Here is a 19,491-nt window from a genome sequence, read left to right on the forward strand (position 1 = left end):
GCAGCCTTTGCTCAAAAATATCCGGATGGAGATGAGAGAAAAAAAGCCATTTCGGAACTGATGCGGAAGGTTGATCTGAGCAAAAATCATTTCCAGAAATGGATGAAGTCTGGAAAATCAACGACATATGCTAGTTACATTGCCGCTCAGGAAATAGTCAGGCACGGGAAGCAGTTTACAGATGGTGAATATATAAAAGAATCTTTCATTAAGATTTCAGAACATCTATTCACGGACTTTAAAAACAAGAGTGAAATTGTGCAGAAAATCAGGGATATGCCCCTCTCTGCAAAGACTGTCAAAGACAGAACCATAAAAATGGCAGAAGACATCACAAGACAGCAAATTAAAGACATCAATTCAGCTGTGGCCTACTCGATTGCCTGTGACGAGTCTAAAGACAAAGGTGATATTGAACAAATAGCGCTGTTCTGCCAGTATGTAAACTGCCGGGCCACAGGAAGAAATGATTGAGTTGATACCTCTAAAAGGCCAAACACAGTACATCTGTGAGGCTGTCTTGAATTGTTTAAGAGCCAAAGGAATAAAGACCACCCATCTGGTGTCAGTAGCTACTGGTGTCAGGGCACCGAATATGACGGGAACGCACCAAGGGATTTGTGGCTTTACTGCAGAAGTCGCTGGACAGAAAGCTGCTGACTTTTCACTGCATCTTGCACCAAGAGGCACTGTGCGCTCAAACATTTCCTCCGGAATGCACAGAAGTAATGGATGTTGTCATTCAGATTGTCAATAAAATAATGGCAAAAAGTTTAAATCACCGTCAATTCCGTTTGTTGCTGGACGAGCTGGAAAGCGCATATTCTGATCTCCTGCTGCACAACAAAGTCTGGTGGCTGTCCAAAGGGGAGGTGCTGAAACGCTTTGTCGCGTGTCTGGAAGAAGTGAAAACTTTCCTGGGCAGCAAAGGGCTCACCTTTCCTGAGCTGGAACAGCCAGAGTGGCTGGAAAAGCTACACTTCATGGTAGACATGACAGCGCACCTGAACACGCTGAACACAGCTCTTCAGGGGAAAGGACGCACAGCCCTGCACATGATGGAGGATGTTTTGGCATTCGAGCGCAAGTTGACAGTGCTTTCCAGAGATTGACAGAAAGGCACTTTGTCTCACTTCCCCAATTTGAGAGAGTTCAAACAAGGTCACGACATGATAAATTCGGAGTATTTACATTCTGCAATTATCGCAATGCAAACATCGTTTGGGAAACGCTTCTGTGAGTTCAGAGAGGAAAAAAAAACACATTATCCTTCCCGGTCACTTCCCTAAGCATCGATTCATCTCTACTGAATACGACTGCATTGGCAGGTGTGAGTAAACCTGATCTTGAGATGGAACTGGCCGACATAGCCGACGAAGACATATGGGTGTCCAAGTTTAGACGCTTGACAGCAGACCTTGAAGATGTTGCCCGTCAGAAGGCCGTTCTTGCTCAGAATCACAAAAGGAGTGATATTGAAAACCTCCTCCAACTGGACAAACTTGTGTTCGAAACATAGAATGCTTTCCCCGACATTTATGTAAACATTAAAAAGTATGCGCTTGGAGTCCTGTCGATCTTTGGATCCACATATGTATGTGAGCAGGTGTTCTCCAACATGAACTTTATTAAAAACAAACCGCGCACGCCTCACAGATGACAGCTTGCGATCCTGTGTAAAGATGAAGGTGACGTCATACAGCCCTGATGTGCAGACGCTGTGCGCTGAGGTCCAGGAGCAGAAATCCAATTAACCAAGTATGATAAATATTTTAATTGCCTATTGTTTTACGTATATTCATATTTTTTCGTTTTCATTGAAATAGTCCTTTTATTTTTCAGGTTGACAGCTGGCTGACGTTATTTTTGGTTTGCTGCTGGCGGAAAATTTAAGTTCGGCGTTTTTCATAAATACAAGAAGGACTCAAATAGACATTGAGTATTTTACTTAAAAGTAACCTTCAACCCAACGTCTTTTTTTCGGAGTTCAAAATGTTTTTGTTGCATGCAGAAATGTAATTTCGTTTTCTCTGCAGGAGTTCATCAATTTCATAAATGCAACACATTATAGTTTGTTTATACATAGCATAAAGGCAAAAAAAACGTTGTATGCAGTGTTATTTCATTTTAAATGTCAAACGGGTTTTGCGGCTCCCAGTGTTTTATTTTCTGTGGGAAACGGGTCCAAGTGGCTCTTTCAGAGGTAAAGGTTGCTGACCCCTGCCCTAGAGCATAGAAGAATGAGAGGAGATTTGATAGAAGTGTGCAAAATTATAAGGGGTATGGATAGGGTAAATGCAAGCAAGCTTTTACCACTGAGGTGGGGTGAAACGAAAACCAGATATTATGGGTTAAAGATGAAAGGTAAAATATTTAAGAAGAAAATGATGGGGAACTTCTTCTCTCAGAGGGTGGTGAATGCAGGTTCAATTTCCACACTTAAGAGAAATTTGTGTAGGTACTGTACATGGATGGGATGGATCTGGAGGGCATTCAGGTACCATATAGCCTGTTTCTGTGTTGTAGTGTTCTGCAAATCTGTGACTCTATGAAGATACAAAAGAAACATTCTATTATTATATATTATATGGAGGTTCTTATATGGACAGATGAATGTGCAGCGAGTGGAGAGACATTGATATTGTGTAGGCAGAAGTAATTAGTTTATTTGGACATTTGATTACATTTAATTAGCTCAGCACAATATTGTGGGCTGAATGGCCTGTTCCTGAGCTGTACCATTCTACATTCTATACCCTTGGGTTCACACATTTTCTCCCGCCCATTTCCTAATCATGCCACAATTTCTTCTTGCTTGTTGGATTCGGGGACTGGAGGCCTGACTATGGCAGTGAGTGTGAGGGTGGGAATAGAGATGGTTTTTCCGCTGTTGTTTTTGTTTTGTGGTTGTTGCTTGTGTGGTTTGCGGAATGTTGTGGGCATGCTATAATGGTGCCAGAACGTGTGTCAACACTTGCAGGCTGTCCCCAAAATATACTTAGGTATTTTAGATTGGTTGTTAACATAAATAATGCATTTCACTGTGTGTTTCGATGTACTTGTGATAAATAAATGAACCGAATCTCTCCTTACAGCACAAACCCACGAATTACTTTCCAAGCCCTCCACAGTTTTCCTGTAATGGGGTGACCACAAATGCAGGGGCAGCCCTGACCAGAACAGGTTTAGCCATTGTTACTCCCGTTATCTTTGAAGTAAATTACTGGGTCGAGGAAGCAACCCCAAAGAACACCTGGACCCTCCTCTCGTGACCTCCGACAGCCACGGCCTTTTCTTTTTTACCAGATCAGATCCTCGGCATTAGGAACCTTCCTCACTCGGACAAGATTTTAGCAAGGCCACTCCTGTTTATAGTTTATAGTGATTGCTTATAGTTTTGGCTGCTTGTGATAGAAAAGACTGTTAAACTGGGAAGAGTGCAAAACGAAAAGAAGCAGTATCCATCATAAGGGACTCCCACCATCCAGCCATGCTCGCTTCTCGGTGCTGCAGGCAAGAAGAAGGGGCTTGGGTCCTACACACCAGTTTCAAGAACAGCTGTCATCAAGCTCTGAACCAGCACAAATAACTTCGCTCATGTCCACACAACTTATAAACAAGCTTCCATGTTTCTATTTTATTTAGTTGTTTATTATTATTACTTTTTTTGTATTTGCACAGTTTGTCTTCTTTTCCACATTGGCTGTTTGTCAGTCTTTGTGTGTAGTTCTTCATTGATTCTATTGTGTTTCTTGTTCCACTGTGAATGCCTGCAAGAAAATAATCTCAGGGTAGTAAATGGTGACGTATACATATTTTGATAATAAATTTATTTTGAACTTTGAGAAGTTTTACAAGGATACTGCCAAGAAACGAAGGCCAGAGTTATAGGAAGAGGTTGGGCAAACTTGGATTTTATTCTTTGGAATGTAAGAGTTTGAGGACGTGACCTCACAGACATGTATAAAATTATGAGCAGGCATAGATAGGGTGAATGCACACAGCCTTTTTTCTTAGAGAAGAGGAACTAATAACTAGAGGGCATAGGGTTAGAATGAGAGTTGAAAGAGCGACTTCATCACATAGTAGATGGAGCAAGGTGGTTGAGACAGATACAATAACAACATTTAAGAAATTTTTGGATAAGTTCAAGGATACAAGATGGTTTGAAGGATATGGGCCAAATATGGGCAAATAGGAATGGCTTGGTGGGCACTATGGTTAATGACAGCAACGAAGAATTGTAACTGTGTGGAGCTGTAAGCTAACTGTATGGTCAGCACCATTAGCATGTATGAGTTGGGCCAAAAGACCTGTTTCCATGCCGTATAACTCCATGATTCTGAGATGCTCTCTCCAGAACCCCTAGGTGTCACACCCAGTGAAGTTCCCTTGATGTCAAAGGCCGTCCTTCTCTGCTGGGTCAGCCCATATGTCCAGGGCCCAGTGTTGGTCTCAGAAAACACTTAATGTGGTCTGGTGTATCAGCAGTGATTAATGACGGCCACAGAGGATTGTACCTGCGCGGAACTGTGAGCTAGCTGGAAAGGCTTTGCATGCGGAATGATCTCTAAGTGTATCTAGTTGAGATAGGAAACAAAAAATATTAATAAATCAAATCTGAGACAAAAAGAAAATGTTATCCATTCTTTTTAAAACCTAGCAGGAGAGGCAAAGGTGTGGGCTAGCTGCGTTTTGCAAATTCCCATGGTAACACAGGCTTCCAGTACCGCAAAGGATCCATAATTCACAGGCGTGTGTGAGTTGTGAAGTCCTGCTCATGAGAGAGAGATCGTTTGTAATGTACTGTCACTGCAGTGAGATTCTATTCATTTTAAAGGCACCTCCGGCCACTCTTCAGTGTTGCTCTGCCATTTAGTATACAGAGCACGGGCATTAGCCGGAGCTCAGCTGCCTGAGCTCTGTAGTGGATACAGTACATCACAGGAAAAGCTATCCCCACCATTGAGGACATCTACGTGGAGCACTGCCACAAGAAAGCAGCATCCATCATCAAGGACCTCCACTGTCCAGGCCATGCTCCCCTTTCGCTGCTGTCATCGGGAAGGAGCTGCAGAAGCCTTAGGTCCCACACCACAAGGCTCAGGAAAAGTTAATACCTTTCAACTATCAGGCTTCTGAACCAGCATGGATAGCTTCACTCAGCTCAACACTGAACTGATCCTGCAACCGACAGACTCACTTCCAAGGACTCTACAACTCATGATCTCAGTGTTATTTACTTACCATTACTTGCTTTTTTGTATTTGAACAATTCGTCTTCTTTTGCACATTGATTTGCTGTTGCATTTCTTTGTTCTACTGTGAATACGTGCAAAAAAATGAACCTCGGGGTAGTATATGAAACGTACTTTGATAATAAAACTACTTTGAAATTTGAACTTTGAGCTATCAGTCTCAGGATCACCGCAGAAAATTATGGAGTCAGTGTTCAGCAAAATCTGTGGCATAAATGTAAAGGCACCCATACATTCAACAATTCTTAATCCCTTTTTGGAATGAAGACCTGTGGCTGATGCGGGTGGCAGAATTTGATCCCATCCACCAGCAGTTCCTCCCCCTTTCTGTATCTCTTCCTGTCCACTTTCCTTTTGTCGCCCTGTACTCAACTGAGACTCAAGCTGCTGAAGGATCTCAGCAGGTCAGGCAGTGTCTGTGAAGACAGAGGAATGGTTTATCTTTCAGGTAGAAATTGACACAATCACACAGAAGGGAGACCAGGGGCTATTCTTCATTAGGAGCTTGAGGGGATTTAGTTTGCCCCCAAAGACTCTAGCAATTTTGTTTAGATGTACTGACTAACAGCATGGAGGCTCCAAAGCACAGGATCACAAGAGGCTTACAGGGTTGTAGACTCAGCCAGGGGTTGGTTGTACCTGTGACTCCATCACAAGAACAACCACCCACCCCACCCCTCACCATCAAGGACATCTTCAACAGGGAGAGCCTTAAGAAGGCAGCATCCGTCTTTAAGGACGTTTACAGTTCAGACTATGCCCTCTTCTCATTACAGAAGGTATGGGAGCCTGAAGACCCACACTCAAAGTTTCAGGAACAGATTCTTCCCCTTGAACATCAGATTTCTGAACAGTCCACAAAACCATGAACACTACTTATCTTTTCCTCTTTTGCACAATTTATTTTTTTTATTTTGTTAGCTACAGTATTTTTTATGTCTTGCACTGTACTGCAACCAGAAAACAACAAATTACACAATATATGTCTGTGATAATAAACCTCAGTGCAATGTTATAAAATGAAATTGTCTATATGGACACCATACATATGATAAACATAAACTAAATTAACAATATATCCAGCACAATTTACCAACTTACTAAATTATTGAGTCAAATATGATGTTGACTGAGAAGTTGTCAATTGATCGGTCCTCAGGTGGTTGTAGAGGCTGATCCAGGATCCACATGTTCTGGTGCAGTGTGGGCAAGAGTAAAGTGGCAGCTGTGGTTAGTGGTTCATCTTCTGGTTGTTCAGTTTCTCTTTCCACAGCTGCCTCTTGTTCTCTGTAGCACAGTGGAGGCTGTTCTCATGTAGCACAGCTCCCTCTCAAACAGATTTTCTATAGGTGTATCTATTGAAATGTCTTCCCAATTTTTGTTTGTAATATAGTATTTCTTCAGGCTGATTTTGATGTTGCCTTTGACGACTTTCCTTTGCTGCTGGGTCCATAATACATAGAACATGTACAAGCACATAGTACCTGTATGGATCTCTGTACATAGATAAATTGGTAAAATTATTAATTCCACAGGTTGTGCAATTTAACTCAGCATAATTTACCAATTTATCTATGCTATATACTGCACTTGTACATGGTACATTGAACATGTACATAGTCCAAAGACATAGTACATGCACTTGTCCATAATACATATCCTTATCCATATATAAATTGATAATTTTTTACCAAGCAGTTTGTCTACGTGCTTGTTCATATGACAACAAACTTTGACTCTGACATCTGACCATTCCTTAGGTGGTGCCTGACCCACTGAATTCCTCCAGCAGTTTGTGCAGCATTTCCAGTCTCTCTCTGATGCTGGCAGATTGGAGTATCTTGAATGGTATCTTGATTGTCGTGGATCAGTTGGGCCAAAGGGTCTCTTTCTGCATTGCATGACTTAATAACTCTGAGTTTTTCATTGCACCTATGCACACATGTACTTATGACAATAAACTCGACTCATCATAAAGAGTCATAGAGTAACAGGGGGCTACACCACAGAAACACGTCGTTCAGTCTATCTAGTCTACACCAAGTTATTATACTGCCTAATCCCATTGACACACTACAATCACTTCCACTGGCAGCTCGTTCCACACTCTCACCAACCTCTGAGGGAAGAAGATTCACCTCATGTTCCCTCTAAACATTTCACTCTTACCCCATGACCTCTAGTTCTAGTCTCACGCAACCCTCAGTGGAAAATGCCTGCTTGCATTTACCCTGTCTATACCTCTCATAATTTTGTATACCTCTATCAAACCTTCCCTTATTCTCCTACACTCTAGCGAATAAAGTCCTAACCTATTCAGCCTTTCCTCAATTCAGGTCCTCAATTCCAGGCAATATCCTTATAAATTTTCTCTGCACTCACTCTTTCAAACTTAGTGATATCTTTCCTACAGGTAGATGACCAGAACTGAACACAAATTCTAAGAGGAGATAACTCCTGGGTGAAGGGAAGACTTCGCCAAAAATCTCCTTTCAAGAAAGATGACTCAACAAAAACATATTAGCAATATTATCATTTAAACCAACACTACCCTCACTTTCACAGCATTAGCAAAGTGTCTCCATTTAATCAAAGATTGGCTTGTAAAACATTCTTAGTTTGAACCATAAAAAGATGCCATCTGTCTTCAAAATGCTCTAAATGTGTGTGTCTGGTCACACGAACCTTTCAAACTATTCATACCAACAGCTGAAAAATATAATCTGGCTGTTGAGCACAGAGTGTCATTGGTTTTGTGCATTGCAGTGTGCTTTAGAAAGAAGTGAGAAGATAATTCTCACTGGCACCTTACGAAAACCCTGCCGCTTTGTATTACTTGTAGAGGCAGCAGCCTTTCTCGTTTGGAAGGTACCAGTTCTCTTTAAAGCCACAAGCTGTTAAACTGCAGTCTTGAATAACCACACTGGAAAATATTGATACTCTCATTCCGAACACTTAACGGTTAACTTAGCAGTCAGTAGTCGTTCCTTTCTTCTCTGAAGACCCACCATAACCCTTTTCCTCTGCATCTTTGTCTTATCCGTTCTGACTCTCATCTGTTTTCTCCCCATTGCTTCCATCTCTCCCTCTCTCTCTCTCTCTCTCTCTCTCTCTCTCTCTCTCTCTCTCTCTCTCTCTCTCTCGCTCTCTCTCTCTGCTTCTCAGACTCCCATTCCCCTGTGGGATACCTGCAATTTTCTCTCCCTCAGCCAGAATGGCGCATGCCACAAAAATGAACAGATGCTTGCATACGAGGGAAGACTCTCCTCTCTGTACATACAAGGTACAATTTGATTGCTGTTTTTTTTTGTTTTTGAAGTTAGATGTGTGAATATTTGATAATGTTCCCCTATTCCTCCCAGAAATATATAGAAAGGGGACTTGGTTTCTTTACAGGACCATATTTTACATAATTATATGTATAGGAAGGAGGGTGGTGGTAGTGGTTGTGGTGGGGGTTGTTATGGGGAGGATGGGGGGGAATAGTTGAGGTCCACATGATGCACATCAAACCTGCTGACAGTTGCAAATGCTGATGAATTGGCAACTTGGGATTTGAAACTCAAGCAAGGTGCCCTGTGAGTGCAGTATTCACTACTATCCAAGGTATGACGTTGATGCAGTTCGATCGGAGGGAGAGAGCGCGGGTAGGTGAACAGCAAAGAGCTTTTTTTAAATAAATAATCGGGTGGGTGTGGGGTGGTAAATGTTGTTTGCTGCTGTTCGTTCGGAAATTGGGATTTCTTTTGTCTCACTGGTGGCTAACATCTGAGTTGCTTTTGTGTTTAAAAAGAATTATGTGGACAAGAAACCTTAAGGATGGACGTTGTTACAGTGACAATGGTTTAGAAAAAAGGCTTTGATCTGGTTTCCTGTACTGTGCCCAGAGCAAAATTTCAACGCTGGGACCAGGGAGGATCTGAGATTTAAAAAAAAAGAAAACCAATCTCGCTTTAACTCGAGCGAGTGGCTTTTGCTCCTTTGCTTGCTGGCTAACATATATTTATATTTGAGCTTTTTGCAATGTTGAATAAACTGGCGGCTTTGTCAAAGGAATGAAAGAGATGCGATTGGTGGTGCTATGGTGGGGGGGGGGAGGGGAGAGAGGCTCCTAGTGAGGAGTGGTTTGATACCTCTTGCAGACGCCGGCAAAATCACCGCAGTGTTTTATCTTGTGCTAATAAATTGTCAGAAATCAGGAATCTGTTTTATACTATTTCCTTCATTAGTTCGTTGTTTTAACCCTTCCGCTGCCTGCAGTCCCAACTGGGCTTCTGAAATCACACCATCGTTGTATACAGTTGCTTTAAAAGAGTTCCTACCGTTCGGAATTTCTGGCTTACAGACACAAATTCTCGATGCAGACGCCGATGCGTTACTTGGCAGCATCGATGCCTTCTGCAGTAACCTTTCTCTTTTTAATGAGGTCTTTTCTCTGTGTGAATTATTCAAGATTTCCATTTCACGAGGAACCGAGTGGCATTTGAAAATCTCTCGGTAACGGGGAGCCAGTTGCCCCCTCGGGCGTTGCTGTTCACGGCAAAGTTTGAGCCCCAATTCAGCCACCCAAAAATAAATCAATGTTGCTCAGCAGTTTGGGACGGACTTGAGTGGAAATTCACCTCTATTGTCTGTATAAAGAAAGAATCCACGAACACATGAGTTGTGAACTGTGCTTCTATTAATCTCAATGGAGCCGAATTTCATAATCAGAGTTCAGCACGTGTAAAATACTACATCCAATATGCCGTACGTACACCACTGGCCAAATGTATACTGTACTGTCTTTTTTTTCTGTTTCTGTAATCTTCCCTTTTGGTCTTTCTGACAGGGCGAATGAAGCTTTCACTTGTCATAGAATCATAAAACGATACAGCGTAGAAACAAGCTCTTCGGCCCATTTAGTCTGTGCCGAACTATTGGCATGGATCATTTGGCCCAAAAGGTCTGTTTCCATGCTGTATCTCTGAAGTTTTTCATTGCACCTGTGCATATATATCCTTGTGCTTGTGACATCAAATTCAACTCCTCATAAAGAGTCATAAGACATAGAAGCAGGCCCTTCAGCCCATCTAGTTCATGCCAATTTATTAATCTGTCGACTCTGCCCTGGACCATAGCCCTCCATACCACTCCCATCCATGTACCTTCCAAATTTCTCTTATATGTTGCAATTGAACCCAAATCCACCACTTCCACTGGCAACTCGTCCCACACTCTCACCACCTTCTGCATGAAGAGATTCCCCTTCATGCTCCCTTAAACATTTCTCCTTTCACCCTTAACCCATGACCAGTCTCACCTAACCTCAGTGGAATAAGCCTGCTTGCATTTACCCAATCTAAACTCCTCATTTGTGTATTGTTTGTTCATTATGTGTGTATCTCGTAGGAGATCATTGTCTTTCCATGACTATGATTTGTTTTGGGCAATTTTTTAAAAAAAGTGGTTTGCCATCGCCTTCTTCTGGGCAATGTCTTTACAAAACTAGATCTTGGGGTCTGAGCCCATAGGACACTCAAAGCTGCTCCACAGGTTGACTCTGTGGTTAAGAAAGCATACGGTGCATTGGCCTTCATTAATCGTGGATTGAGTTTAGGAGCCGAGAGGTAATGTTACAGCTATATAGGACCCTGGTCAAAACCCACTTGGAGTACTGTGCTCAGTTCCAGTCGCCTCACTACAGGAAGGATGTGGAAACTATAGAAAAGGTGCAGAGGAGATTTACAAGGATGTTGTCTGGACTGGTGAGTATACCTTATGAGAACAGGTTGAGTGAACTCGGCCTTTTTTCCTTGGAGCAACGGGGGGGGTGAGAGGTGACCTGATAGAGGTGTATAAGATGATGAGAGGCATTGATCGTGTGGCTAGTCAGAGGACTTTTCCCAGGGCTGAAATAGCTAGCATGAGAGGGCACAGTTTTAAGGTGCTTAGAAGTAGAGACAGAGGAGATGTCAGGGGTAAGTTTTTTTACGCAAAGACCGGTGATGTCAATGGAATGGGCTGCCAGTGACAATGATGGAGGTGGATATGACAGGGTCTTTTAAGAGACTCCTGGACAGGTACATGGAGCTCAGAAATATAGAGGGCTATGGGTAACCCTAGGTAATTTCACAGCTTTGTGGGCCAATGGGCCTGTATTGTGCTGCAAGTTTTCTATGTTTCTAAGACTGGTGACCCCAGCCATTATCAATACTCTTCAGAGATTGTCTGCCTGCCTGGCATCAGTGGTCGCATAACCAGGACTTGTCGCATGCACTAGCTGCTCATACGACCATCCATCACTTGCTCCTGTGGCTTTAGATGACCCTGATCGGCGGGGGGGGGGTGGGGTGGTGGGAGAGGGATCTAAGCAGGTGCTACACCTTACCCAAGGGTGACCTGCAGACTACTGGAGGGAAGGAGCACCTTACACCTCCTTTTGTAGAGACGTATCTCCACCCTGCCACCCTATTTTATAGGCACAGGCCTATTAAATGTTGTGTACCTCAATCAAGCCTTTCCTTATTCTCCTACAATCTAGGGACTAGAAATGCAAAACAAAACGACCAAAGGTTCCTCATGAAGTATCAGTGCCTTTCTGCTGGTGGGGGGCGGGGGGAGGTGAATAATGCCAGAAATAAAAGTAGAGGAGGAGACTTAGTTAATTACTGAAGCATGAAAAGGACATTCAGCCCCAAAACCAAGCACATAATTAAGGGTCTTGCCCCAAAATGTCAACAGTTTATTCCCTTTCTTAGATGCTCCATAGATATCCATAAGCAGGGCAGCATTGTGAGGATTGTGTTTTTTTATTTCTTAAGTGCCTTCAATATCGTACAGCCCTCCCTGCTGGGTGGAAAGTTCTGTTTAAAGCAGATTGGCAACTCCATTGTATCCTGGATAATGAACGACCTGACTGGCAGTCCACAGCTGTGGGGCTTCAGAGTTGTGTGTCAGACATGGCTATAAGCAGCACTGGGGTCCCACAGGGGACTGTACTGGCTCCCTTCCTGCTTACCCTGTATACCTCGGACTTTAGGTAAATAGAGGACAGGAGGATTAATACAAGGCCCTGGTGGAGGACTTTGAGCTGCAGCTCAACATCAGTAAGACAATGAGACTCTGTGTCTCAGTAAGGAGATGGTAAGGACGTAGATGTGGTGAGGACCTACAAGTACCTTGGAGAGCACCTGGCTGGCAGACTTGAGTGGAGCACAAACACAAAGGCTGTGTACAAGAAAGGCCAGAGTAGTCTCTACTTCCTGAGGTCCTTTGGAGTAGGCAGGCCTCTCATTCACATGTTCTACCAGTCTATTGTTGCCAGTACAATCTTCTATGCAGTGGTGTGCTGGGGCAAAGACATCAACACAGGTGATGCCAAAGGGCTCAATAAACTGATCAGAAAGGCTGGCCCTGTCAAACTGGACACACTGGAGTCTGTGGTAAAACAAAGGACCCTATGGAAAATCCATCAACTACGCTGCTCCAAAGAGCACTGTATGAGGTCATTCTTACCCTTGACCATTAGGCTCTATAGTGAGTCAACCTATGGCCAGGGAAGTGATGACCACCTCCTGTTAGACTTTTTGAGCTAACTTATTTTTTATTCTTTCTTCTCTTCTAATATTTGTGTATCTGTGCTCTTGTAATGCTACTGTGACACTGTCATTTCCTTTGGAATCAATAAAGTATCTATCTATCTGCCTGACCTACTGAGTTCCTCCAGCATTTTGGATGTGAATCCCATCAGTCTCATTCACTGAATCCAAACCTACAATTTCCTTGCTAGTCCGTGTCACAGTAATTCCCTTTGTCTTGTCACACTTCTTGCCCACCTTAATCATCCACCCATTTATTTTCCAGAAAATGGAATGACCACTGCTTCCTTTGACAGAACAGGACAGAATGGAAATGTTCATGAAAGTCCTTTAGACAGGCCCAGTGGTAATGGATGGGGAAATTGAGGGGTGGTGGGGGGGGAAGTCACCTACTGAGATGTGGGGTGTCACATTATCTGAATTCAAAGGAGGGAACTATACCACACAGCTGGTTACATGTGATGGCCTGGGATTACTGACTGTGACACCACATACAAGGAAAAATAACTTTAATTAAGGATATTTGTTACCAGTTGTGAAGAGAAAGATCATCATTTTTAATACTCTCAAGATGGCCACTGTAGTCTTTTTTATATTGTCAATACAATTCAATGTAGTAGATGATCTCACCATAAAACCATGAGACATTAAAACAGAATTAGGCCATTTGGTCCATTGAGTCAGCTCTGTCATTCCATCATGACTGATTTATTATCCCTCTTAATCCAAGTCTCCTTGCAAATCTTGAATGCCTTTATGATTCAAAATCTATCAACCTCCACTTTAAATATACATAATGACTTGGCCTCCACAGCCATCTGTGGCAATGAATTCCACAGGAATCCTCCTCATCTCTGTTCTAAAGGGACATCCTTGTATTCTGAGGCTGTGCCCTCTGGTCCTAGACTCCCCACTATTGGAAATGTTCTCTCCATATCCACTCTGTCTAGGCCTTTCAATATTCAATGAAATTCACCCCCTCCCCATTCTCCTAAACCACAGAGAGTACTATCCCAAAGCCATCAAACACTTCCTATACATTAATCTTTTCATTCCCGGGATTTGACCTCCTCTGGACCCTCTCCAATGGCAGCACATCCCTTCTTAGATATGGGGCCCTAAACTGATTACCACACAATCCCAAGATCAATATTGAAATAAACTGTTATCTTCTATCATTGAGAGATAAATAGTGAGCAGCCGGTAAAACATATCATTTATGTACCTCTATTTTTTTCTTTAATGTTGACCTCCTTGTTTTAATAGGCCAAATATTGGGCAGCAAGTTAAACTACATTCCTCCTTTCCACTTGTACCATCAGGTGCTTTATACCTTCTCAGAGCAAAACAAGAGCTTCAGTTTCATAAGATGCTAATCAGAGTTGCCTAAGTGTAGCCTAATCAGAGTTATATAGAGCCACAATATTACCACATGGCTCTGAAATTCAATCCCCCAACTAATGAAGGCCAACACACACCCTACTAACCACCCTATTAACTTGTGTAGCAACCTTGAGGGATCTGTGGGCGCAAGCTCCAAGATCTTCCTGTTACTCCATACTGCTAAGAACCCTGTCATTAATCCTGTATTCTACCTTCAAATTCAACCTTTCTAAGTGAGTCACTTCACACTTCTCCAAGTTGAACTCCTTCTGCCATTTCTCAACCCAGTTCTGCATCCTGTCAATGTCCCGGTATAACCTACAACAATCTTTTATACTGTCTATGCCTCTACCAAACTTTGTGTCATCTGCAGACTTACTAACCCACCCTTCCACCTCCTTAACCATTTCATTTGTAAAAGCTCACCAACAGAAGAGGTCCCAGAACACCACTGGTGAGCAGACAGTTATGCTGATGCTCAGCCAACATTATCCCTCCAGCAATATCCATACTCAAAGTTCCAAACTTCAAATTTCAAAGTAAATTTATTATCAAACTACATATATGTCACCATTTACAACCCTGAGGTTAAATTTCTTGTGGGAATTCACAATAAATGCGAAGAAACATGATAGAATCAGTGAAAGGCTGCACACAACAAAATAGACAAACAACCGAAGTGCAAAAGACAACCAACTGCGCAAATACAAAGAGAAAAAAAGGAACAACAATAATAAATAAATAAGCAATAAATAGAGAGAACACAAGATGAAGAGTCCTTGATAATTATTTCAAAGGTTGTGTTCAGTTCAGTGTTGAGCTGAGTGAAGTCAAGTGAAGCTATCTCCTCTGGTTCAAGAGATTGATAGCTGAGGCTCCTGAACCTGGTGGTGTGGGTCCTGAGGCTCATGTACCTCTTTCCTGATGGCAGCAATGAGATGAGAGCATGAGCTGAATTGGGTGTTCTTGATGATGGATACTGCTTTCCTGTGATAGTGCTCAATATAGACGTGTTCAATGGTGGGGAAGGCTTTACCCGTGATAAACTAAGCTATATTCACTTCTTTTTGCAGGCTTTTCTGTTCAAGGGCATTGGTGTTTCCTTTCCAGGTTGTGATGTAACCAATCCCAAGCAGCAGTAGGTCAAGGCAATTGAACTTGCTGTGTTGTCTCGAAGGCATTTTGCCACTCGTCCAAGAGGCTTCTTCAGTTCTGATCCATAGTGGGTAGCTTTCCAGCTTACAAACTCTGTGAGTTGTTTAAAGGTATAGCAATCACACAAGGATTGATAAGAGTCGTAGAGGTAATGAGAGGGTCATTAGTCTTATCTTTGTATAAATGGGGGTGTGAATTTTTGTGGAGACACCAGGATAAAGATGTTAGGACTTTTAGATGTTAGATGTTGTAAGTAGCTGATATTTGGTGTCATACCCTCTGTTCAGGGATGGATTTTCCAGTTTGACAAAGGTGGCTTCTTTATCCCCTCTTTCAAACCACTTGTCCTCCCTGTCCAAAATGTGCATATTGTTATCATCAAAGGAGTGCCCCGTGTCTTTTAGGTGTGGATATACAGCCCAGTCTTGACCTGAGGTGTTGGGCCATCCGTTTGTGAAATGGTTGTTCTGTCCCGCTGATGTACCGACCTGTGCAGTTCTCATTGCGCTGGATAACATATACAATATTGCTCTGTTTGTGTTTGAGTGTAGGAGCCTTCAGGTGGATAGGTTTCTGTCTGAGTGTGCTTGTAGGTTGGCAAGTCTAGTTGCCTTGATTTACTACCTGGATAACCGAAAACCGTCATAGATATAAGCAATCGATATACTCTTCACCACACTTCTATAGAAGTTTGTCAAAGTTTTCGATGACATGCTGAATCTTTGCAGATTTCTAAAAAAGTAGAAGTGTTGCCTTGCTGTCTTTGTAATGGCACTTACATACTGGACCCAGGATAGATCCTCTGAGAAGTTAACACCAGGAATTTAAAGTTGTTTATCCTCTCCACCTCTGATACGCCAATGAGGATTGACTTATAAATGTTGCTTTTCTCCTCCTGTAATTAGTAAACAGCTCACTGGTCTCGCTGACATTGAATGAGAGGTTGTTGTCATGGCACCACTCAGCCAGATTTTCAATCTCCCTCCTCTATGCTGACTTGTCACCACCTTTGATGAGAGTGGTGTTCATTACCATACTTAAATATGGCACTGGAGCTGTGCTTAACCATAGAGTTATAAGTATAAAGTGAGTAGAGCAGGGGGCTAAACACACAGCCCCTGGTGCACCTGCGCTGAGGGAGATTGTGGAGGAGATAGTGTTGTCAATGGAGGAAATTGTGGAAATGAAGAAATCATGGATTCAGTTGCACAAGGATTTACTGAGACCTAGGTCTTGGATCTTATTTATTAGATTTGAGGGGTGGATATTATCGAATGTCAAGCTGTAATCAATGAAGAGCATCCTGATGTATGCATCTTCACTGTCCAGATGTTCCAAGGTTGAGTGACGAGCCAATGAAATGGCATCTGCTGTTAACATGTTGTGATAGTTGGCAAAATGGAGCGAATCCAAGTCACTTCTCAGCAGGAGTTGATATATTTCATCACCCAACCTCTCAAAGAACTTCTCAAAGTTCATCCGAATGATAGACATTAAGGCAGGTTAGTACATTCCTCTTATATATTATTGAAGCCTGCTTAAGCAGGTGGGTACCTCAGGGGTTAAAGGTATCAGTGAAAACTCCAGCCAGTTGCTCAACACAGGTATTCATTACTCAGCCAGGTACCCAGTCTGAGCCAGATGATTCACCCTCCTGAAGGGTGCTCTCACACTGGCCTCAGAGACTGAAATCACAGGATCATCATGGGCTGTTGGAGTTCTTGAGGGTGCCTACATATCACGTATGTTGCTTGGTTTCCCTTTGTAGGAGGTGACAGTGTTCAAACCCTGACACAGTGGTTGAGCAACCTTCATAACTCTTTCCTTCACTTTGCTGTATGCTGGAACTGGATTTGTATAAATCAATTGCTACATGCCTCACATTACAGCAATGACTATTAACTGTAGTCAGGTAAAATGCCAAGGGATTCTCTGAAAGCCATTGTAGAAATTCAATGTCTTCTTACTTAATTGTATAAGCATTGTAAAAGAAAGTATTCTTATTTTTCCTTTCTGTACTTGGAGTGTTAAACTAGAGAGCACTCGCATCTCCTGATGTAGAGCCAGTGTGTGTATGTCTACTAACCACCATCTTAAATCACGATGTACTAGTTAGTCTTAGAATTCAATCATGGAACACAGGCTTGGTGGGCAAGATCATCCCCCAACTATCTGGTACAGTAGCATAACGGATACCACAATCACTTTACAGCGCCAGCGACAACTAATCGGGTTTCAAAGCCCATCGCTGGCTATAAGGAGTTTGGGCTCATTGGGCCAGAAGAGCTGGTTACTGTACTATACCTCTAAATCACAACTTTATAATAAGGCTCCAGTAGAGACGGCAGAGATGCGGCGATTTCTAAGCACACACATTATAATAGAAAGTGTACTATTACATTTGACAGTGTAACACCTAGCCAGCTGTAAGATTGGTGTTCAATTCAGGACTTTCTGTAAGGAGATTCTCTCCTTGTGTCCAAGTGAGTTTCCATCAGATTCTCCTGTTTCTTCCTGAATTCCAAATATGTGTGGAAGTGTTAATGAGTTGTGGGCATGCTTTGTTGGCACCAGTAGCATGGTCAATGTTCATGCCATCAGGTTGGAGGCTACTCAGCCGGTATATAAGGTGTTGTTCCTCCAACTTGAGTGTGGCTTCATCTTGACTGTACATTGACTTCTCTAACTTCCATTAATGCCCCTCCTCCCCTTCTTACCCCATCCCTGATATTTTTTTTTCTCTATCTCTCTGCCCATCACTCTGCCTGTTCTCCATCTCCCTCTGGTGCTCCCCTCCCCCTTTCTTTCTCCCGAGGCCTCCCGTCCCATGATCCTTTCCATTCTCCAGCTCTGTATCCCTTTTGCCAATCACCTTTCTGACTCTCAGCTTCACCCCACCCCCTCTGGTCTTCTCCTATCATTTCCCCCTCCCCATCCCACTTTCAAATCTCTTACTACCTTTCCTTTCAGTTAGTCCTGATGAAGGGTCTCGGCCCGAAACATCGACAGAGCTTCTCCCTGTAGATGCTGCCTGGCCTGCTGTGTTCCACCAGCATTTTGTGTGTGTTGCTTGAATTTCCAGCGTCTGCAAATTTCCTCGTGTTTGTGAATAATGTCAGTGGATTACGACGGTAATGTAGTGGTTAGCGTGACACTTTTACAGCTCAAAGTTTAATTTCAGCATCTTCTATAAGCAGAATCTAAGTCCTCCCGGTGAATACATGGGTTTCCTCCAGGTGCTCTGGTTTCCTCCCACAGTCCAAAATGTGCCAGTTAGTATGTTAATTAGTCGTTGCAAATAGTCCTGTGATTAGGCTAGGATTAAATACGTGGATTTCTAGCTGGTGTGGTTTATTGGGTCGGAAGGACCTGTTCCACTCTGTGTCTCTAAGTAAAATAAAATAAGATTGAAAGAGTCTAGAGAAAATTCACGAAGAATTTAAAGCAACACACACAAAATGCTGAAGGAACTCAGCAGATCAGGCAGTATCTATGGAAAAGAATAAAGAGTCAATGTTTTGGGCTGAGACCCTTCTTCAGGATGAGAAGAAAGGAGGAAGATGCCAGAATAACAAAGAATTTGCCAGAACTTGAGGACCTGAGTTATAGCTAAGCGTCAAATAGATTAGGACTTCATTTCCTGGGACGTAGCAGAATAAGAGGAGATTTATTAGAGGTATACAAAATTACAACTGGTAAAGATAAATGCAAGCAGGCTTTTTCCACTGAGGTTTGGCTAAAACAAGAACTAGAGATCTAGGGTGAGAAATGAATTTTTTAAAGGGATCCTGAGGGGGAACTTCTGCAATTTGACGGAGGTTCAAGTATGGAATGAGCTGCCAGAGAAAGTGATGGTTGCTGGTTTAATTTCAATATTTAAAAGAAGTTTTGATAAGTACATGAATGGGAGGGGTATGGAGAGCTACAGTCCAGGTGTGGGTCAATGGGACCAGGCAGATTAACAGTTTGGCACAGACCAGATGGGCTGAAGAGCCTTCTTTATGCTGCTGCGCTCTAGGACTCTATGATTCTGTTACCTGCTTGAATGAAGGGTCTTATGGGGACATTTCAGGGGCAGTTTGATTAGAAAGAATATGAAAAATAGAAGCAGGAAT

This window comes from Hypanus sabinus, chromosome 16 (assembly GCF_030144855.1).
Source record: "Hypanus sabinus isolate sHypSab1 chromosome 16, sHypSab1.hap1, whole genome shotgun sequence".
Taxonomy (NCBI): Eukaryota; Metazoa; Chordata; class Chondrichthyes; order Myliobatiformes; family Dasyatidae; genus Hypanus; species Hypanus sabinus.